At 38.1% G+C, this 21681-nt stretch overlaps 1 protein-coding gene across 25 annotated transcripts in view; it reads left to right on the forward strand.

Moving 5' to 3' along the window:
• IFT80 (intraflagellar transport 80) overlaps positions 1-21681 on the forward strand; it is a 139727-nt gene that overhangs the window by 62631 nt on the left and 55415 nt on the right. The window lies entirely within an intron of this gene.

Consider the following 21681-nt stretch of genomic DNA (forward strand, 5'->3'; position numbering starts at 1 on the left):
TGTTATTTCCTTTGATTTTATTGTCTTTAGTTAAATTACCTTTCCCTTCCCCATTGTTACCCCCTTGAAGAATTCTATAGATGTTTTCCAGGCTATTAGGCCTTATCTAATTATTTGCAGTTTCTTCCATAGGGGCTGTAGGCGTGACGATTTAAAATTGTGCCTTGAGGACTTCCCCCTCAGTATTCTAAGACGTCCATACTGTCTCTGAGGAGGGTTCTATCTCATAGTGTAATTTTTCATACTATCAAGAAACACTCATGAAAAATTATACCTTTCTTTTTCTTGATATAATCTCAGCGCTTTTTGTACAATTCACGTCATAAAATATTAAATGCATATTTTGCTTGATGTCATAAACCTGTTTTGGTTTTTTTCCTTTCTAAAAGCAACTTGTTCAATTTTTAAACAGTTTCTTTTTGTTTTTTTCCCCAAAGCTCCAGTACATAATTGTATATCCCAGTTGTAAGTCCTTCTAGTTCTTCTGTTTGGGATGGCACCACAGCATGGCTTGATGAGTGGTGTATAGGTCCATGCCCAGCATCCAAACTGGTGAACCCCTGGCCGCCAAAGTAGAGTGCATGAACTTAACCACTATGACCGGGCTAGCCCCTAAACATTTTCTTTGGGATATTCTTGATAATTCAGTACCTTATGAACAATACCAAGATCCTACTACCATTTGATGACAACCAGGTCAAATTATTGTTTAGTTTCTTTTTAATGGTGAATAAGCCTTTTGAAAGTCAAAACCACAAACCCCAAACTACTTTTAAAAAGTGGTAAAAATATTGTTTCATGTGTTTATGCTTATATCTGAATCTGAATCTTTAAGAAAAAAAAGTGAACAAGGTTTTAAAATCCCCAAATTGACTCGTCTAATTTTGTGGTAGGGAAATAATGGGCCCCCAGATATGCCCATACCCTAATTCCCAGAACTGTGAATATGTTACCCGAAATGGCAAAAGGGACTTTGCAGATGTGGTTAAGAGTGTGGACCTTTAGATGGGAAGGCTGTCCTGGGTTGTCCAGGGTGGCCCAGTCTAATCACATAGTCGTTCATGGCACAGGATCTTTCCTAGCTGAGTTAGAGGATGAAGGAGGGGGAGAGATTCAAAGTAAGAGCAGCTCAACCTGCTCTTACTGGCTTTAAAGCTGGAGGAATGCAGGTGGCCTCTAGAAGCTGTGAATGGCCAGCATGGAAATGAGGACCTCAGTCTCACAGCTGTAAGAAACTGAGTTCTGCTAATATCTGAGTGGTCGAGGAAATGGATCCTCCCTCAAAGCCTGCAGAAACAAGTTCAGTCTTACCAAAACACCTGGACTTTAGCTTGATGAGACCTCCGTTGCATTTCTGACCTGGCGAACTATAAGATAATAAACTTGTCTTGTTTGAAGCCTCTATGTTTATGGTAATTTGCCACAGTTGTAATAGAAAATGTATCTTTGTACCTACAGTTCTGGGCCAATCTTAGCAGTGAGTTATGTGGGTGGAAAGTTCTGGGGAAGGCTACGTTCTTGTTGATAACAAAATTTCCCCTATTTGCTTTAATGCTCTGATTTAAGAAATTGTTATTTCTTAAAATATAATAGTATCATGGGAGTAACACATCGAACTTGTTCTTATCTTATCGGGTCCTTTTTTAAGTAATTTGGCTAGCCAAGAGCAGATTTTAGATGAGAGAGTGAAAAGAGAGGCCTAGAATACTATTACCCAGGGAGATGACCCTTTATGGGGAGAATTTTCACTAGCCGTACAACACCTTAATAAAGGTCTTGGATGTTTGGGGAGATGCCAGTGATATTTGCCCAGAGGCAAAACCAAACTGGCCAACCTCACAATTTTTCAAGACTGCCTTTAGGCAGAAATCTCTTACTAAGTCTCTCAAAGCAATTGATTGATGGCGTTCTTGTTCAGTGACGTAGTGCTTCTTCATAGGCAGCTCGAAGTAACATTGGTGGTTTACTTGGATATCATATTGTGAATACAGGTCACATTTGTGTTCTATAAACTTCTTTTGTAATTTACTTCTTTTTCTCTTGTTTTCTTCTTTTTGCTTGTGTTTTTAGAAATTATTTGCAATTTAACCAGCCCAAAGTAACTTTTTCATATTCTGTATCCTAAGAAAACTGTGTTAGCTGCCATTTATTGCTTGGAATTAGGGAAAACATGGAAAACCTCACCAGTATTGTGAAAGCAGAAATAGTGATTAATATTAAATAGTTTAATTGGATATACAGGAAAGCTTATAATTTGGAGAAATTTGTGGCAAAAAAGCAGTATAGCAAAAATAATGAAAACAAAAAGTAGGAAAAATAATACTCATAATCATAACATACCATAAAATCAAGTATTTTCATTTTCTGTGTACCTTACAAGTCTTTGAGCAAATATATTTTTTACATGGTTATGATTACTGTAAATTTATTATTATATGTCCTTTTACTTTTTAGTATTGATGTCGTATACCTTTTTTAGCTCAATATTATGTTCTTACTAATATTATTGAAATTACACTATAATTTCAATAGACACTGGTTGAGGGGAAGGATAATGGCAGGGGCAGCATTTTTTAAAAACTGAGACATAGCGTCCAGTATCTTAAGTGTACAGCTCAGTAAATTTTTATATATGTAAATAACCAAGAAACCACCACCCATGTTGATATAGAACATTATCAACAATGTAGCAACTTCCTCCCAGTCAGTTACCCTCCATAGTCACTACTGTTCTGACTTCTATCACTGTAGGTTAGTTTTGCCTGTTTTTAACATTTGTGTAAGTGAAATCGTAGAGTATTTACACTTTTGTCTGACTCGTTCTGTTCAACCTATATGTCTGAGATTTATCCATGTTGTTGGGTATAGTGGCATAGTTTTTGAATCTTCTCAAATTTCCCCATGAAACAGAGAAAATGAGAGGCAATAACAAAAACCCACAGACAGCAACAACAAAACTAGACGAGACTATATCCCTACAAACCCCAAATACTGCTGATTTTCCAAGGGATCATTGTCAGGTACATGGTGTCGTCATCTGTGTGTGAGGAAGCAGAGGAAAGGCAGCCAGGCTTCTAAGACCATGAGAAAATAAGAGCTTCCAAATCACCAACAAGCACCTGAAAGCGAGGCTGGCCAATGTAAGAACAGAGGCAGAAATTAGGAGAAAAATTCTATAAGATCTAATTTTGAGTGAATTCAAGGGGACCATGCTGGAGCTGTCAGGGACTAATGTACTCTTGAAACTAGCAAATCAAGCATCATTTCAGGACAAAGCCCTGCACTGAACAGAAATTGCCGGGAGTAAAATGCAGATATATCAGTACAGAGACAATGGAGCAAAGACAAAAGAAGATCCAGATATTGGAGAGAAGTAGAGGATGCTGGTTTGAAAAAAAAATGTAGCCTTTAAAAAAACTTTTATTGAGGTCATCGTGGTTTATAACATTGTGTAATTTCAGGTGTACATAGTTATATATCAGTTCTGTATAGACTGCATGTTGCTCACCACCAATAGTCTAGTTTTTATCCGTCGCCATACAAGTGTGCCCCTTTAACCCTTTCACCCACCACCCTACCCCCTTCCCTTCTGGAAACCACTATTTTCTCTTTATCCATGTTCTTTTGTCTTTCACATATCAGTGAAATCATGCGATGTTTGTCTTTCTCTGTCTTGCTTATTTCACTTTACATCATACTTTCAAGGTCCATCTGTGTAGTTGCAAATGGGACAATTCTGTCCTTTTTTTTTATGGCTGAGTCATATTCCATTGTGTACATAGACCACATCTTCTTTATCCATTCATCAGTTGATGGGCACTTGGGTTGTTTCCTCGTTTGGGTATTGTGAATAATGCTGCAGTGAACATAGAGGTGCACAAACCTCTTTGAACTGTTGATTTCAAGTTCCTTGGATAAATAGTCAATAGTGGGATAGCTGGGTCATATGGTAGTTCTATTCTTAATTTTTTGAGGAATCTCCATACTGTTTTCCATAGTGGCTGCACCAGTTTGCATTCTCACCAGCAGTCTATGAGGGTTCTTTTCTCTCCACCTTCTCTTCAACGCTTGTTATTTCCTGTCTTGTTAATTATAGCCATTGGGATGGGCATGAGGTGATATCTCATTGTAGTTCTGATTTGCATTTCCCTGATGATTAGTGATGTTGAACATGTTTTCATGTGCCTGTTGGCCATCTGTATATCTTCTTTGGAAAAATGTCTGTTCATATCCTCTGCCCAGTTTTTGATTGAGCTGTTTGTTTTTTTTGTTGTTTGTTGTATGAGTTCTTTGTTTATTTCTGAGATTAACCCCTTGTGAGATGTATGATTTGCAAATATTTTCACCCAGTTGGTGGGTTGTCTTTTCGTTTTGTTCCTGGTTTCCTATGCCTTGCAGAAGCTTTTAGTCAGATGTAGTCCCATGTGTTATTTTTTCTTTTCTGTAGTCCCTTGCCTGAGTAGATGTGGTATTTGAAAAGATGCTGCTAAGACTGATGTCAAAGAGTCTACTGCTTACATTTTCTTCTAGGAGTTTTATGTTTTCATGTCTTACATTCAAGTCTTTAATCCATTTTGAGTTAATTTTTGTGTATGGTGTAAGATAATGGCTTACTTTCATTCTTTTACATATGGCTATCCAGTTTTCCACACCATTTGTTGAAGAGACTTTCCTATCTGAATTGTACATTCTTAGTTCCTTTGTCGAAGATTAGCTGTCCATAGATGTATGGGTTTATTTCTGGGTTCTCAGTTCTGTTCCATTGATCTGTGTGTCTGTTTGCGTGCCAGTACCATGCTGTTTTGATTACTATAGCTTTGTAGTACATTTTGAAGTCAGGGATTGTGATGCCTCCAGCTTTGTTGTTTTTTCTCAGGATTGCTTTGGTTATTCAAGGTCTTTTGTTGTTCCATATAAATTTTTGGATTCTTTGTTCTATTTCCATGAAGAATGTCATTGGGATTCTGATTGAGATTGCATTGCATCTGTAGACTGCTTTAGGTAATATGGACATTTTAACTATGTTTGTTCTTCCAGTCCATGAACATGGAATATCTTTCTGTTTGTTTATGTCTTCTTCGATTTCTTTCAATAATGTCTTATGGTTTTCAGTGTATAGGTCTTTCACTTCCTTGATTAAATTTATTCCTAGACATTTTATTCTTTTTGTTTCAATTGTAAATGAGATTGTATTCTTGACTTCTCTTTCTGCTAGTTCGTTATTGGTGTATAGAAATGCAACTGATTTTTGTAAGTTGATTTTGTGCTCTGCAACTTTGGTGTAGTTGTTGATTATTTCTAATAGTTTTCTGGTGGATTCTTGAGGGTTTTCCATATATAGAATCATGTTGTCTGCCAACAGTGAGAGTTTCACTTCTTCCTTTCCAATTTGGATACCTTTTATTTCTTTTTCTTCCCTGACTACTCTGGCCAAAACCTCTAGTACTATGTTGGATAAGAATGACAAGAGTGGGCACCTTTGTTTTGTTCCTGTTCTCACAGTGATGGCTTTTCAAAAGTTAACAGTTTTTCACTGTTAAGTATGATGTTGACTGTGGGTTTGTCATATATGGCCTTTATTATATTCAGCTACTTTCCTGCTATACCCATTTTATTAAGAATTTTTATCATAAATGGATATTGGATCTTGTCAAATGCTTTCTCAGCCTCTATTAAGGTGATCATGTGATTTTTATTCTTCATTTTGTTAATGTAGTGTATCACATTGATTGACTTGTAGATGTTGAACCCTCCTGTGTCCCTGGTAGGAATCCCACTTGATTATGGTGTATGATCCTTTTAATGCATTGCTGTATTCGGTTTGCCTATATTTTGTTGAAGATTTTTGCATCTATGTTCATCAGTGATATTGGGCTGTAATTTTCATTCTTAGTGTTATCCTTGTCTGGTTTTAGGGTGATGTTGGCCTCATAGAATGAGATAGGAAGCATTCCATCTTCTTCAGTATTTTGGAATAGTTTGAGAAGGATAGGTATTAAATCTTCTTTCAATGTTTGGTAGAATTCTCCAGAGAAGCCATCTAGTCCTGACCTTGTGTTTTTGGGGAGGTTTTGATTACTCTTTCAGTCTCTTCACTTGTGATTGATCTATTCAGATTCTCTATTTCTTCTTGATTCAATTTTGGGAGGTTGTATGAGTCTAAGAATTTGTCCATTTCTTCTAGGTTGTTCAATTTGTTGGCATATAGTTTTTGTAGTATTTTCTTACAATCCTTTGTATTTCTGTGGTAGCTGTTGTAATTTCTCCTCTTTCATTTTTAGTTTTATTTATATGAGGCTTCTTTTTTTCTTAGTCTGGCTAATGGTTTGTCAGTTTTGTTTATCTTCTCAAAGAACCAGCTCTTAGTTTCATTGATCCTTTCTATTGTTTTTTTAGTCTCTATTTCATTCATTTCTGCTCTAATTTTTATTATTTCTCTCCTTCTACTGACTTTGGGCTTTGTTTCTTTTTCTTTTTCTAGTTCTGTTAGGTGTAGTTCAAGATTACTTCTTTGAGGTTTTTCTTTTTTATTGATATAGGCCTGTACAAATTTCCCTCTTAGGACTGCTTCTGCTGCATCCTATAAGAGTTGGTATGTTGTTTTTTCATTTTCATTTGTCTCCAGGTATTTTTTTATTTCTCCTTTGATTTCTTCATTGATCCAATGGTTGTTCAGTAGTATGTTGTTTAGTCTTCACGTATTTGTGACTTTCCTGGCCTTTTTCTTGTAATTCATTTCTGGTTTCACAGCATTGTAGTTGGAAAAGATGCTTGCTATTATTTTAATCTTCTTAAATTTATTGAGGCCTGCCTTGTTTCCCACATATGGTCTGTTTTTGAGTGTCCCATGTACCTTTAAGAAGAATGTGTATTTGCTGTTTTTGGATGGAATGTTCTATACATATCTGTTAAGTCAAGCTGGTCTACTATTTCATTTAGGCTACTGTTTCCTTGTTGACTTTCTATCTGGATGATTTATCCATTGATGTAAGTGGGGTGTTGAGGTCCCCTACTATTATTGTATTGCTGTCCATTTCTCCCTTTAAGTCTGTTAATAGTTGCTTTTTATACTTTGGTGCCCCTGTGTTAGATACATATATATTTATAAAGACATATTTAGTTTATGTCCTTGGTGGAATGTCCCTTTTATCATTGTATATGGCCCCTCTTTGTCTCTCATTGTCTTTTTACCTTGACATTTGCTTTGTCTGATATAAATATGGGAACACCTGCATTCTTTCCTTGCCATTTGCTTGGAGTATCATCTTCCATCCCTTCACTGTGAGCCTGTGTTTTGTCTCTAGAACGTAGATGTGTTTCCTGAAGGCAGCATATTCTTGGGTCTTGGTTTTCTTTTTCCTCCCCAGAGCCCCAGTACATAGTTGTATATTCTAGTTGTAGGTCCATCTAGTTCTTCTATGTGAGCTGCCACCACAGCATGGCTACTGACTGACGAGTGGTGTGGTTCCATGACTGGAAACCGAACGTGGACCACCAAAGCAGTGAGAGTGCTGAACTTTAACCACTAGCCCATCAGGGCTGGCTTGGGTCTTGATTTTTAATCCATCCAACCACTATGTATTTTGACAGGAGAATTTGATTGAATTTACACTTAGAGTGATTATTGATATATGAGAGTTTAATATATTGATATATGAGAGCTTAATAATGTCATTTTATCTCTTGTTTTCTGGTTGTTTCTATGTCCATTGTTTATTTTCCCTTGTATTTCTGACTGCCATTTCAGTTTGGTGGTTTTATTTGATGGTTTTCTCAGTTTTCTTTTTACGTATGATTTGTGGCCCTGCTCTGATTTTTTTGTTTAGTGGTTACCATGAGGTTTGTGTGCAAAATCTCACAGATGAGATAGTCCACTTTCTGTTCTTCTCTTCTATCCATTAGCTTAAGCAGGTTCCATCCCCTTGCTCTTCCCCTTCTGAGTTATTTTTGTCACAAATAGTTCTTTTCTGTATTGTGAATTTGCGACTACATTGAAGTGTTTATAGTTATTTTTGATACTTTCCTTCCCTTTGTATTTTATGTTATAATTGTTCACTAACCTATTCTTATATAGAGCTACAATTTTCTGATTCTGTCTATTTATCTCCTTCCTCACAGTTTTGTGAACCTTTGCTTTTCAGTTTCAGGTGGGAGGACTCCTTTCACTATTTGTTGAAGGGAGGCCTAGTGGTGGTGAACTCCCTCAGTTTTTGTTTATCTGGGAAAGCTTTTATTTCTTCATTGTATCTGAAGGATAGTTTTGCTAGATAGAGTAAGTTTTTGTGTTTCAGAATTTTGAATATCATTCCATTCTCTCCTAGCCTGTAAGGTTTCTGCTAAGAAATCTGCTGAAATCCTGATATGGGTTCCTTTGTATATTATTTTCTTCTGCCTTGCTGACCTTAATACTTTTTCTTTGTCATTGACTTTTCTAATTTCAATAGTTTATACCTTGGAGAAGGCCTTTTTGCATTGATGTAAGTTGGAGTTCTGTTGGCTTCATATACTTATAAGTGCAGTTCTTTCCGAGGTTTGGGAAGTTCTTAGCTATTATTTCTTTGAACAAGCTCTCTGCTCATTTCTCCCTGTCTTGTCCCTCTGGAGTACCTATAATCCTTATGTTGGTTTTCCTAATTAAGTTGGATATTTCTTGAAGAATTTCTTCACTTTTTTAAAATGCTTAGTTCTCTTTCTCCATCTGAAGCATCTCTATGTTTCTATCCTCTAAATCACTAATTATGTCCTCCATAATGTCAGCTCTGTTTTTTATGGATTCTAGATTTTTTTTTTTAAAGATTTTATTTTTTTTCCTTTTTCTCCCAAAGCCCCCTGGTACATAGTTGTGTATTTTTAGTTGTGGGTCCTTCTAGTCATGGCTTGTGGGATGCTGCCTCAGCATGGCTTGATGAGCAGTGCCATGTCCGTGCCCAGGATTCGAACCAGTGAAACCCTGGGCCATCAAGTGGAGCGCGTGAACTTAACCACTCGGCCACAGGGCCGGCCCCTAGATTATTTTTTATCTCATTAATTGTGTTCTTCGTATCCATAATTTCTGTTTCGGTTTTTTTTTGGAGTTTCAATCTCTTTGGTGACATGTCCTTTCTGCTCTTTAATTTTTTTTTTTAATTTTTTATTGAGTTTATGATAGGTTACAATCTTGTGAAATTTCACTTGTATATTATTGTCTGTCAGTCGTGTTGTAGGTGCAACCCTTCACCCTTTGTGCCCACCCCCTCCCCCCCTTCCCCTGGTAACCACTAATCTGTTCTCTTTGTTCACAGGTTTAAAGTCGTCACATGAGTGGAGTCATACAGACATTGTCCTTTTCTATCTGGCTTATTTCGCTTAACATAATTCCCTCAAGGTCCATCCATGTTGTTGCAAATGGGACGATTTTGTTCTTTTTTACAGCTGAGTAGTATTCCATTGTATATATATATACCACATCTTCTTTCTCCAATCATCTGTTGATGGGCACTTAGGTTGCTTCCACATCTTGGTGATTGTAAACAATGCTGCAATAAACATTTGGGTGCATAGGACTTTTGGAATTGCTGACTTCAAGCTCTCTGGATAGATACCCAGTAGTGGAATAGCTGGATCATATGGTAGTTCTATTTTTAATTTTTTGAGGAATCTGCATACTGTTTTCCATAGTGGCTGCACTAGTTTGCATTCCCACCAGCAGTGTATGAGGGTTCCTTTTTTTCCACAACCTCTCCAACATTTGTTACTATTTGTTTTAGTTATTTTTGTCATTCTAATGGGTGTAAGGTGATATCTTAGTGTAGTTTTGATTTGCATTTCCCTGATGATCAGTGATGATGAGCATCTTTTCATGTGCCTATTCGCCATCCATGTATCTTCTTTGGAGAAATGTCTGTCCATGTCTCCTGCCCATTTTTTGACCGGGTTCTGTAATTTTTTGTTGTTGAGTTGTGTGAGTTCTTTATATATTGTGGATATTAAACCTTTGTCGGATGTATTACTTGCAAATATTTTTTCCCAGTTAGTGGGTTGTTTTTTTGTTTCAATCCTGTTTTCCCTTGCCTTGAAGAAGCTCTTTAATCTGATGAAGTCCCATTTGTTTATTCTTTCTATTGTTTCCCTTGTCTGAGAAGACATGGTGTCTGAAAAGATCCTTTTAATACTGATGTCAAAGAGTGTATTGCCTGTATTCTCTTCTAGAAGCCTTATGGTTTCAGATCTCAGCTTTAGGTCTTTGATCCATTTTGAGTTTATTTTGGTGAATGGTGAAAAAGAATGGTCAATTTTCATTCTTTTACATGTGGCTTTCCAGTTTTCCCAGCACCATTTGTTGAAAAGACTTTCTTTCCTCCATTGTATGCCCTCAGCTCCTTTGTCGAAGATTAGCTGTCCATACATGTGTGGTTTTATTTCTGGGCTTTCAATTCTGTTCCATTGATCTGTGCACTGGTTTTTGTACCATTACCATGCTGTTTTGATTACTGTAGCTTTGTAGTATGTTTTGAAGTCAGGGATAGTGATGCCTCCAGCTGTGTTCTTTTTTCTTAGGATTGCTTTAGCAATTTGGGGTCTTTTGTTACCCCATATGAATTTTAGGATTCTGTGTTCTATTTCTGTAAAGAATGTCATTGGGATTCTGATTGGGATGGCGTTGAATCTGTAGATTGCTTTAGGTAGTATGGACATTTTAACTATGTTTATTCTTCCAATCCATGTGCATGGGATGTCTTTCCATCTCTTTATGTCGTCATCCATTTCTTTCAGAAAAGCCTTGTAATTTTCATCGTATAGGTCTTTTACTTCCTTAGTTAAATTCACCCCGAGGTATTTTATTCTTTTTGTTGTGATTGTGAATGGTATTGTGTTCTTGAGTTCTTTTTCTGTTAGTTCGTTATTAGGGTATAGAAATACTACTGATTTATGTAAATTGACTTTATACTCTGCAACTTTGCTGTAGTTGTTGATTACTTCTAAAAGTTTTCCGATGGATTCTTTGGGGTTTTCTATATATAAGATCATGTCGTCTGCAAACAGCGAGAGTTTCACTTCTTCTGCCCTTATTTGGATTCCTTTTATTCCTTTTTCTTGCCTGATTGCTTTGGCCAGGACCTCCAGAACTATGTTAAATAAGAGTGGTGATAGACGGCATCCTTGACTCGTTCCTGTTTTCATGGGGATGGCACTCAGTTTTTGCCCATTGAGTATGATGTTGGCTGTGGGTTTCTCATATATGACCTTTATTATGTTGAGGTAGTTCCCTTCTATCCCCATTTTGTTCAGAGTTTTTATCATAAATGGCTGTTGGATCTTGTCAAATGCTTTCTCCTCATCTATTGAGATGATCATATGGTTTTTATTCCTCAGTTTGTTGATGTGGTGTATCATGTTGATTGATTTGTGGATGTTGAGCCATCCCTGTGTCCCTGGTATGAATCCAACTTGATCATGATGTATGATCCTTTTGATGAATTGCTGTATTCGGGTTGCCATAATTTTGTTGAGAATTTTTGCATCTATGATCATCAGTGATATTGGCCTGTAGTTCTCCTTTTTCGTGCTCTCCTTGTCAGGTTTTGGTATCAGCATGATGTTGGCCTTGTAGAATGTGTTAGGAAGTGTTCCATCCTCCCTAATCTTTTGGAATAGCTTGAAAAGGATAGATATTAAATCCTCTATGAAAGTTTGGTAGAATTCTCCAGGAAAGCCATCTGGTCCTGGGGTTTTATTCTTTTGGATGCTTTTGATGGCTGTTTCAATCTCTTTCCTTGTGATTGGTCTGTTCAAATGGTCTGTTTCTTCTTGGGTGAGCTTTGGGAGATTGTAGGAGTCCAAGAATTTATCCATTTCCTCTAGGTTATCCATTGTGCTGGCATATAGTTTTTCGTAGTATTCTCTTATAATCCATTGTATTTCTGCAGAGTCTGTTGTTATTTCTCCTCTTTCATTTCTGATTTTGTTTATTTGAGCTTTCTCTCTTTTTTTCTTTGTAAGTCTTGCTAGGAGTTTGTCAATTTTATTTATCTTCTCAAAGAACCAGCTCTTTGTTTCATGGATCCTTTCTACTGCCTTTTTTGTTTCAATAGCATTTATTTCTGATCTGATTTTTATTATTTCTCTCCTTCTGCTGACTTTGGGCTTTGTTTGTTCTTTCTCTAATTCAGTTAGGTGTAGTTTAAGATTGCTGATTTGGGATTTTTCTTGTTTGTTAAGATGTGCCTGAATTGTGATGAATTTTCCTCTTAACACAGTTTTTGCTGCATCCCATATGAGTCAGTATGGCATGTTATCATTTTCATTTGCCTCCAGGTATTTTTTGATTTCTTCCTTAATTTCTTCAATGATGCATTGCTTGTTCAATAGCGTATTGTTTAGTCTCCACATCCTTGTGCCTTTCTCAGCTTTTTTCTTGTGATTAATTTCTAGCTTTACAGCAATATGATCGGAGAAGATGGTTGTTATTGTTTTAATTTTTTTAAATTTGTAGAGGCTTGCCTTGTTTCCCAACATTTGGTCTATCCTTGAGAATGTTCCATGTGCACTTGAGAAGAATGTGTATTCTGCTGTTTTTGGATGAAGTGTTCTATATATGTCTATTAAGTCCAACTGTTTTAGCTTTTCGTTTAGCTCCACTGTTTCTATGTTGATTTTCTGTCTGGATGATCTGTCCATTGATGTGAGTGGGGTGTTGAGATCCCCTACTTTTATTGTGTTATTTTTGATATCTTCTTTTAGGTTTGTTAATAGTTGTTTTATGAACTTTGGTGCTCCTGTGTTGGGTGCATAGATATTTATAAGCATTATTTGTTCATGATGAAGTGTCCCATTGATCATTACATATTGGCCCTCTGTGTCTCTCTTTACCTGCCTTATCCTGAAGTCTGTTTTGTCTGATGTAAGTATTGCGACACCTGCTTTCTTTTGTTTGCTATTAGCTTGGAGTATTTTCTTCCACCCCTTCACTCTGAGCCTGTGTTTGTCCTTGGAGGTGAGGTGTGTTTCCTGGAGGCAACAAATTGTTGGATCTTGTTCTTTAATCCATTTTGCCATTCTGTGTCTTTTTATTGGAGAGTTCAATCCATTTACATTGAGGGTGAGTATTGATGCACGAGGGCTTATTGCTGTCATTCTGTTGCTCGTTTTCCGGTTTTCCTGTGTTTCCTTTGTTTCTCGTTCTGTGTGTTTTGGTCTACCCATTGACTTCTGCAATTTCTTATGCTGGGTTTCTTAGGATTTTCCTTATTTATGTTTTGTGTCTCTGTTTTTTAGTTTAGTGGCTACCCTGAAGTTTGTATTCAGAATCTCATGTATAACATAGTCCATTTTCTGGTGGTCTCTTGCTTCCTTAGCCTAGACTGTTTCAGTCCCTTTCCTCCTCCCCTCCTAAATTATTATTTTTATCTCTTACTCCACCTTGTGTTGTGAGTTTGTGGTTAGAGTGATAAGATTGTCTCTGCTTTTGTGATTTCCTTCCCTGTATCGTAATGCTACAGTTGAATATTTGCTGTCCTATTCAGATTCTATCTGTTTCCCTACTCTGTGTTTTGTGACCCCTTACTCCCTCTTTTTCTTTTTTCACATATGAGAGCCTTCTTGAGGATATCTTGTTTGTCTGGAAAAGATTAAATTTCTCCCTCATATCTGAAGGATATTTTTGCTGGATAGAGTATTCTTGGTTGAAGACTTTTATGCTTTAAAGTTTTGAATATGTCACTCCAATCTCTCCTAGCTTGTAAGGTTTCTGTAGAGAAATCCGCTGAAAGTCTGATGGGGGTTCCTTTGTAGGTTATTTTCTTCTGCCTTACTGCCCTGAGTATTCTTTCTCTGTCCTTCATTTTTGCCTTTTTTTACTACTATGTGCCTTGCAGTAGGTCTTTTTACAGTGACAAATCTAGGAGATCTGAAAGCTTCCTCCACACACATTTCTCTCTCAATCCCTAGATTTGGGAAGTTCTCTCCTATTATTATGTTGAGTACAGTTTCTGCTCCATTTTCCTTTTCCCCGCCCTTAGGAATTCCAATGATTCTTAAGTTTCATTTTCTCATTGAGTCAGCTATTTCTCTGAGGTTTTCTTCAGTTTTTTTAATTCTTAGTTCTCTTTCTTCCTCTGTCTGGAGCCATTCAGCTTGTCTATCTTTGATTATGCTAATTTGCTCCTCTATGGTGTCTACACGGGCATTCAGGGAATCCGTATTCTGTTTTATCTGATCCATTGTATTTTTCATCTCTAGTATTTCTAATTGATTCTTCTTTATAATTTCAATCTCTTTTGTGAAGTAACTCCAGAACTCGTTGGCTTGTTTCTCTATATTTCCCTTTACCTCATTGAATATTTTGAGGATAGCTATTTTGAATTCCTCTTCACTTAGTTTAACCATTTCCAAGCCCTCAGGACCAACTTCTGTATTTTTATTGTTTTCCTTTTGGACTGGAGCTTTTATAAATTGCTGGATGGTAGAGGAGCGGTTTTTGCACGCTGCTATTATTTGGCTGCAATTACAGCCTGTCGCCACTAGATGGGGGTCGAGAGGCTTGTTTTCTGAGCCCTGTGCCTTCAGCCAAGATGGCAGTGCCCAGCGTGGTTTGGGGGAGGAGCGGCACTTTCACTCAGGCTGACCTATTGGATCCGCTCTCCCTTTCTGGTCTCCCTGGTCCCTGGCTTGCTGGGCTTGCCCCACCTGAAAGCTTTCCCCTGTTAGAGGGTTTTGCTGCACAGGCGGTGGGAGTCCTGGACATCCCCCACGCACGGCCCCTCCCCCGCTCATTCCCGCATGCACTGCAGCAATCTCAGTCTCTAGGGGTGGGAGCGAAGTTCTCTCCTACCCCGTTCCAGCTCCTCCGAGGCCGGCTGCAGCCTCTCCGCCTTCCGTTTGGCTGCTGTGGGTCTCTGATGATTTCTGTTATTAGGATTGTTTTTTTGGTTGGAAAGCAGTTGCTCTTTTTGGTTGTACTTTGGAGGGGAGTGTGTCCCAGTTGAGCTCATGCTGCCATGTTGCAGACGTCCTCTGCTCTTTAATTTTATTCCTGATTTGATTGAACTGTCTTTCTGAGTTTCCTTGTAACTCAAGTTTCTTTATAACTATTTTCAATTCTCTGTCATTTAGATTGTAAGTTTCTGTGATGTCAGGACTGGTTTCTGAAGACTGGGCATTTTCCTTCTGCTCTGAGGTGTTAATGTAATTCTTCATGATGGTTGATGAAGTGATCCTTTGGCAGCGCCTTTGTGATAGTATCAGTTTTCAGATTCCACCTGCCACCACTGGGGTTGGGGCTGGAGCTGTGTTTTCTTATCCTGCCCCCTCTACTGGAATTTTTGCTGGTAAGACTTCTCTGCACCTGTGCACTGGCTGCCACTCCTTGGCAGGTCACACATGCATGTACAGGTGGGACTTCTGTGCTCCACCAGCTTGTTGCTCTGGTGCAGGACCACCGCACTCAGCAAGGGACTGGCCGAGCTGGTGTGCTAGGTGGGAGGGGAGAGGTGCTTTCTTTTGCACACAGGCTGACTCTGCACTTGTGGGCTGCTTGGCTGGGCTGCTATCCTTGGTGGGGACTCCTTTGCGGGGGCTGAGCCGCACCACTCAGTGGGGAGTGTCTGCACAATTGGGGCCACCATAGCCCTGTGGGCACTCCCGTGGGCCAGACTACAATCTCTGAAAGTGTTTGTGCAGGCCGTGCTGCACCCACCTCCTCTTACAGTCAAGTGGGCTGCTGTGTGAGGGCCTGCAACCTGAATCACTGCCACCAGGTAGGTGGAGGGGTGCACTCACCTATTTCCACTGCCTCTCGGGGATCCAGTCCAGCTACCTTCAGATGCATGGCCACATGGATCTTTCAGATGTCCTGTTGTACTGTGCTGGGAATCCTCTGCTGGTTAATGAATGTCCATTTACTTGTAACTTAGAGGGGAGAGGTGAAGGGAACAACTCACTCCACCATGATGCTGATGTCACTCCTTGTGCATTCCATTTTTTTTAAAATCACCGTGAGAAGACAATGGGAGAGAGAGCTCTAGTGCTATCCGGCTTGAACATCTTTCCCTCCCAAAAGACAGCAAAGCCCATTTCACTTGAAATTGAGCAGCAGCACAGCATCACAGTCAAATTACATAATGTTACCAAAGACAACAAAAGCATGCCATAGTAGACAAGCACTGCAATCAAATAATTCAAGACAAGTTGGAGGATATTAAAAACATGACAAAAGCTGTGAAGTAATCAGATAAGTCAGAACTAGGAAAATTAAGAAATGAGGTGACTGGAGAAAGGGAGGTTTTTAAGAAGAGGAGACAGAACTCATAAGGGAATTATAAAAAAGGGAAAATTGTTACAGAAGTGCAGATCAAGTTAGAAGGAATATAAGAGCAAATAAACACAATGGATAATGCCTTAAGATAAATAGAATGTGAAATGGAAGCAAGGAAATAGCTAAAGAGATCTAAAGTTTTGATAGAAAATGATAGATATAAAAGATCACCAGAGAAAGATCCAAAGTGCATATAATAGGAATCTTCAGAGGAGAAGCCCAAAGCAATGAACACAACCAATACTAAAATCTGCCTTTCAAGAAAGATTTCCTTAAACATAAGAGATTTGAAATTGATATTGGAAAAGCATACCAGATACCTAGGAAAATTGACCCAGATGGCTAATATGCAGATATGCTAATAAAAGAGTAGCAGTTTAAAGAAAAAGAGCAAAGTTCTGTGAGCATCCAAGAAAAAGACCAAGTCACTCACAAAGGGAAGAAAATCAGAATGTCATCAGACTTTGGTAGCAGAACTTTATGCCAGAAAATGATAGGTTAACGTAGGATACTCAAAGACAGAATGAGTGAACCAAAGATTTTATATCCAGCCATGCTGACACTTAAGTATAAAGATCATAAGGAAACTGGTTTAAAGACGCAAGAACTCAAGGAATGTTGTTCCCATGAGTGTCTTGAAGAGTCTACTGGAGAATTACCTTGGGATTAACAATATGACTAGGGACATAGTGAAATAAATACTGATTGTGAGCATTAGGTATATATTTATCTGTAAAACTAAGACAAAATGATGTCAATGAGTGTTACAGTATAGTATGTATTGGTTATAGGCACCAACCTTGCAAAAATGGGAGGAGAATGAGAAAGTATATGAAAACTAGAATAAACTTTCTGGTTGCCTTATAGGTCTTAACTGGGAATGGAAGAATATTACTTAAAATCAGATATGAGGAGGGGCTGGTGCAGTAGCGTAGCAGTTAAGTTCGTGCTCCACTTTAGTGGCCTGGGGTTCGCAGGTAAGGATCCCAGGCATGGACCTACGTACTGCTTGTCAAGCCATGCTGTGGCGGCATCCCACATATAAAGTAGAGGAAGATGGGCACAGATGTTAGCTCAGGGTCAGTCTTCCTCAGCAAAAAAGAGGAGGATTGGCAGCAGATGTTAGCTCAGGGCTAATCTTCCTCAAAAAGAAAAATCAGATATAGGGAAAAGGAGAGGGGAAGGATATCTCCTGATTTTCATTTTCCTTGTAGTGGACCACCAATAGAAAAATATCCAAAAAGGTGGTATGGGGATAAGGGTATTTTTATAAAAGTAATTAGTGTAAAGATAGTTATTAGATTAAGTTTAAAAACCTTCCTGAATACTAAAATATATTACCAAAAAGAGAGAAAATAGAACACATATGAAAGGCTACATGAATGCCACAAACATATTGGTCATACTGTCAATGGCTATAAAAGAATATGTATATCCATGTACTACAATAGATAACATCTGCAACATATTGTTAGACATGTTTGTATCACTGCTCCTACCCCTTTCTTAGGTAAATGCTGGTGCCTACATACACACACACACACACACATACACACACTTATATTGAAGAAACATGTAAGGATAAAACGTGAAGTAAAAAATAGTTATCTCTATGAGGAAGGAGAGAATGGGAAGAGGGAAAAGGGATAGAAGTTCGACTTCTGTGACCATACCATGTTTTACATATTATTTTGGTAAATTTAACTTTGGAACCAGGTAAATATTTTATATAATTATAAAACAAAATTAAATTTTTAGAAAGCAATTCCTAAAACTCGAAAGTAAGTGAAACAAATGAGCCTAGGGTGCATTTGTTCCTGTTTGTACACCTCCTCAGAGAGGAGCTGTTCCAAAGGATGTCAAGTGATCTGACTGTCTGGCTCATGGTGGGGACTCCACACACAATTACCCTGCCACTGTGGAAAACAGTTTGGCAGTTCTTAAAAATGTTAAACATGCAGTTAGCATAGACCCAGCAATTCTACTCCTAGGTCCTACACATTCCTACATACTTCCACTCCTACGTACTCCTAGGTGTGTACCCAAGAGAAATGAGAACATGTCCCCGCAAAAACCTGTATGCAAATGTTCACAGCAGCATTATTCGTAATAGCCAAAAAGCTGAATATCCAAAAGCCCATCAAATGATGAATGGAGAACTAAAATATGTTATGTCCATACAATGCAATATTATTCGGCAATGAAAAGGAATGAAGTACTGAACATGTATAAACCTTGAAAACATTAGTGAAAGAAGCTAAGTGAAAGAAGCCAGTCACAAAAGGCTGCATAATGTATTAGTCTATGAAGTGGCCAGAATAGAAAGTGAAAGTAGATTAGTGGTTAGCAGGAGCTGGGGGTAGGGGGAATGGGCGTGACTTCTAGTGGGTATGGGTTTCTTTATGTGGTGATAAAAATGTTCTGAAATTAGAGAGTGGTAATGGTTGCACAACTCTGACTACACTAAAAACCACAGAATTCTAAACTTTAAAAGGGTGAATTTGTAATATGCAAAATATATCTCAATAAAATTGTCATTTTAAAAAAGGGAGTGGGTTTAAGAGCAAAAGGATGAAAAAAGTTTTAATTCTTTTGTAACTATTTGTGGTGTTGGTATTGTTATTCTGCATATTTATATTGATGCTCTTAAGAACCGGGACTTTGGGCTAGGTGAAAGGAAACACTGAGGTAAGATTGGTAAGGGTGAATATAAATCCTGTAGTTCCTGGATTTCAACTGGAAGTGTCAGTTTGAGGTCATGAAAAAATTTCCTAGTTCTGTCCATTAAAAAGGCCTACAAAAGCAATGATCAACCAAGTAACAGTGAACACTCCTAGCTCTTTTGGGTTTTCTCTCAATACCATTTTCCACATTTCTGTAAAATGAACCAAAGATACAGAAGAAAAGGCTGATGCCAAATGTGGTCAGGAAATATAAAATATGCATCTGGAACATTTTGTCGTACTAAAAACAAGGGAAGTGATTATAGGGGAGGAAGAAATATTCCTCTGCCCTCTAGATCCCTCTGGCTGGTCTAAGAATTCAAGTGACATGAGACAGATTAACAGGAGAAGTCAAACAAGTTTAATAACGTGAACATGGAGAAACCCAGGAAAACTGAGCAACTCACCAAAATCACTGAAGCCACCACCTTGAATACCATCTTCAGCTAAAGACAAAGGAGGATGTCGTGGGTACTGGTTTGGGACTTAAAAGGGGAGGAAGGCAATTCACATGGAGATGGAAAAGTGAATGTTTGATACAGAAATGTTTGCCGTGCCTTGCGGAGACAATAGGACATGGAGAGGACTTTGATCAAATGGGCTTTGCTGGGTTCCTGCGTGTCTACCACCGCGGTTCGTTTTATCTTATGGTTATCTGGTGAGAGCGCCTTCCTGGAGCAGGCCTTCTATCCTAAATTCTTTGACTGTTAGGGGGAAGGTCAAAGTTTCTTCCTGTGTCTTTTGCTCTTAAAAAATAATCAAGCCAAAGAGACACATTTTGGGGTGGCAAATGCTGCTTCTCAACATGGCCAAAGACTACTAGACTCTGTCAAAAAGACTGGAGAACCAACTTGAAGGTGTCCCACACAGACTTTTTTTTTAAAATTTTTATTGAGATTATGCTAGTTTACAACCTTGTGGAATTTCACTTGTACATTATTGTTTGTCAGTCGTAGGTGCACCACTTCACCCTTTGTGCCCACCCCCCAAACCCCCTTTCCCCTGGTAGCCACTAATCTGTTCTCTTTGTCTACATGTTTAGCCTCCACCTATGAGTGGAGTCATACAGAGTTCGTCTTTCTATGTCTGGCTTATTTCACTTAACATAATACCCTCAAGGTCCATCCATGTTGTTGTGAATGGAACGATTTTATCCTTTTTTACCGCTGAGTAGTATTCCATTGTATGTATATATCCGATCATCAGTTGATGGACACTTAGGTTGCTTCCATGTGTTGGCTATTGTGAATAATGCTGCAGTGAACATAGGGGTGCATGGGACTTTTGGAATTGCTGATTTCAGGTTCTTTGTATAGATACCCAGTAGTAGGATGGCTGGGTCATATGGTATTTCTATTTTTAATTTTTTGAGAAATCTCCATACTGTTTTCCATAGTGGCTGCACCGGTTTGCATTCCCACCAGCAGTGTATGAGGGTTCCTTTTTCTCCACAACCTCTCCAACATTTGTTACTTTTTGTTTTGGTTATTTTTGTCATTCTAATGGGTGTAAGGTGATATCTTAGTGTAGTTTTGATTTGCATTTCCCTGATGATCAGTGATGATGAGCTTCATGTGTCTATTGGCCATCCATATACCTTCTTTGGAGAAATGTCTGTTCATGTCCCCTGCCCATTTTTTGATTGGGTTGTCTGATTTTTGCTTAGGTTGTGTGAGTTCTTTATATATTATGGAGATTAACCCTTTGTTGGATATATGGCTTGCAAATATTTTTTCCCAATTGGTGGGTTGTTTTTTTGTTTCAATACTCTTTTCCCTTGCCTTAAAGAAGCTCTTTAGTCTGATGAAGTCCCATTTGTGTATTCTTTCTATTGTTTCCCTCATCTAAGGAGTTATGGTGTCCGAAAAGATCCTTTTGATACTGATGTCAAAGAGTGTACTGCCTGTATTCTCTTCTAGAAGACTTATTGTTTCAGGTCTAATCTTTAGGTCTTTGATCCATTTTGAGTTTATTTTTGCGAATGGTGAAAAAGATTGGTCAATTTTCATTCTTTTACGTGTGGCTGTCCAGTTTCCTCAGCACCATTTGTTGAAGAGACCTTCTTTTCTCCATCCTATGCCCTCAGCTCATTTGTCCAAGATTAGCTGTCCATAGATGTGTGGTTTTATTTCTGGGCTTTCAGTTCTGTTCCATTCATCTTTGTGCCTGTTTTTGTACCAGTACCATGCTGTTTTGATTACTGTAGCTTTGTAGTATGTTTTGAAGTCAGGGATAGTGATGCCTCCAGCTGTGTTCTTTTTTCTTAGGATTGCTTTAGCAATTTGGGGTCTTTTGTTACCCCATATGAATTTTAGGATTCTGTGTTCTATTTCTGTAAAGAATGTCATTGGGATTCTGATTGGGATTGCATTGAATCTGTAGATTGCTTTAGGTAGTATGGACGTTTTAACTATGTTTATTCTTCCAATCCATGTACATGAAATGTCTTTCTATCTCCTACTGTCATCATCAGTTTCTTTCAGGAAAGTCTTGTAGTTTTCGTTGTATAGCTTGTATACTTGTTATATAACTTGTGTGTGTGTGTGTGTGTGTGTGTGTGTGTGTATACTTGTATAACTATATATATATAGTTGTATAACTTGCTTATATATATATATATGTATATATATACTTGTATGACGTGCTTAGTTAAATTCACCCCAAGAT

This window comes from Equus caballus, chromosome 19 (genome assembly GCF_041296265.1).
Source record: "Equus caballus isolate H_3958 breed thoroughbred chromosome 19, TB-T2T, whole genome shotgun sequence".
Taxonomy (NCBI): domain Eukaryota; kingdom Metazoa; phylum Chordata; class Mammalia; order Perissodactyla; family Equidae; genus Equus; species Equus caballus.